We start from the raw sequence: 1,838 nt of genomic DNA on the forward strand, positions 1-1,838 counted from the left end.
GCTGAGCCGGTGTCTGTGCTAAGCTCGGCATCAATCAGGTGATTCTGGGAAGTTCGGGGTCCCCGGGCTCCCACAGGAGGGTGAAGCAGGTCACCCCTGGAGCAGGTTAAAGCTGCAGGGTGACAGTGGGGTTGCTGCCCCTGTGAACAGCTGCTGTAGCACCGCCTGGGCAGGACAGGGAGAGCCAGTTATACCCTCCCCCCCCAGCCTGTATCGGGGATGGGAGCACTCACACCCTGGGGACCTACCCACCAGAGATCTTCTGGGGGAGTGGCACCCACACCCAGGATCTTCTAGAGAGGGACAAGGGCATCCACACTCCGGGATCCTCTGCAGAGGGACGGACACCCACACATCCAGGATTCTGTAGGAAGGGCAGAGGTACCCGGACACCTGGGCTCCTGGATGGGGGATGGGGGGCACCAAAACATCCGGGATCTTACCTGGGAGGACAGCGGCGCCTGGAGCTTGACATGAGACGGGGGCGGGGGGAGCAGGAGCATTTCCCAGTTCCAGGCTCTCCCCGTCTGGCCAAGGCACAGAGCTCACAAGCAGAGTTTAAAGCTCCAGCTGCCAGGCCACAAAGCAAGCTGGGCTCTGTGGCTGGTGCCTGTGATCCCAGCTCCTGGGGAGACTGAGGCTGGCGGATCACTTGAGCTCAGGAGTTTTAGGCTGTAGGGGGCTGTGCCGATCAGGTGTCTGCACTAAGTTCAGCATCAATATGGTGATCCCGGGGAAGCTTGGGGTCTCCAGGTTGCCTTAGGAGGGGTGAACTGGCCCAGATCAGAAACAGAGCAGGTCAAAACTCCTGTGCTGATCAGTAGTGGGATCACACCTGTGAATAGCCCCTGCAGCATAGCCTGAGTGAGACGTGGTCTCTTTTTAGACCTTCCTCCCCGCAGAGCCTGGAGGGGATGGGAGCACCCACATGCTGGGGATTCTGACTTGGGGGAGGGATGCCCCTGCAACACGGATCTTGAAAGAGGAACAGCGACACCCACATACCACAGAGCCTGGATGGGGCAGGAGAACCACACACGGGCGCTAGTTCATGGGGACACACACCCATATGCTCCGTTGCACCATTCTTAATGAGAAGAACAGGGCATCCGCACAACACGGATCCTTAATGGGTGGGGACACCACACACTCTACTATTAACCAGAAGGGCAGCAGCTCCCGTTGGAAAGATCAGGATTTTTGCCTTTAAAAACAAGGAAAATGTCTACAGCGAGAGACTGAAGAAGCTCAATTGATTTCATTGACTCTATGAATGTTCCTCTGTGTCCCCCTAGGAGTCATGCCCCACTTTTTGGGAACCACTGAACCCTACTCGCTAAGCAGGGGCTAGTGATGCCAAAGCCCAGGAAAGGGAGAACAAGTGCGGGGGCCCCAGCACTGGAGCCATGTGAAGGGGCTGCAGGAGAGGGGCAATGGCTGGTGGCCCAGGGAGTTAAGGGCAAAGGGGGCACAGGAGGGGGCAGGAGTTAGGGGTGAAGGAGGTGCAAGGGTTGGGAGTGCAGGAGCTAGTGGTGAAGGGGGAGTGGGGATCGTCCAGGGGCAATGGGGAAGTGCCAAAGTACAAGCTTTGCCCAGGGCACCATTTTCCCTAATGCTGGACTGAGCAAACAATTGGAAATGACCCTTCAGTGAGACCAGAACCATAGTGTAGAAAAACCCCTTTGTTAAGTGGTGGTGGCTGAGGGAGATGGGTTAGAAAGCAACAGGCATTTGTCTGTGGAGGTTTGATTCTTGCCTGTTAGGCCAGGCTGGTGTGTGGTGTCTCCATGGCTGCACTTTCAGTGTCTGATCTGCCACAGGGAGCCAAGTCTAGACAT

This window comes from Mauremys reevesii, linkage group 12, assembly GCF_016161935.1.
Source record: "Mauremys reevesii isolate NIE-2019 linkage group 12, ASM1616193v1, whole genome shotgun sequence".
NCBI classification, from domain to species: domain Eukaryota; kingdom Metazoa; phylum Chordata; order Testudines; family Geoemydidae; genus Mauremys; species Mauremys reevesii.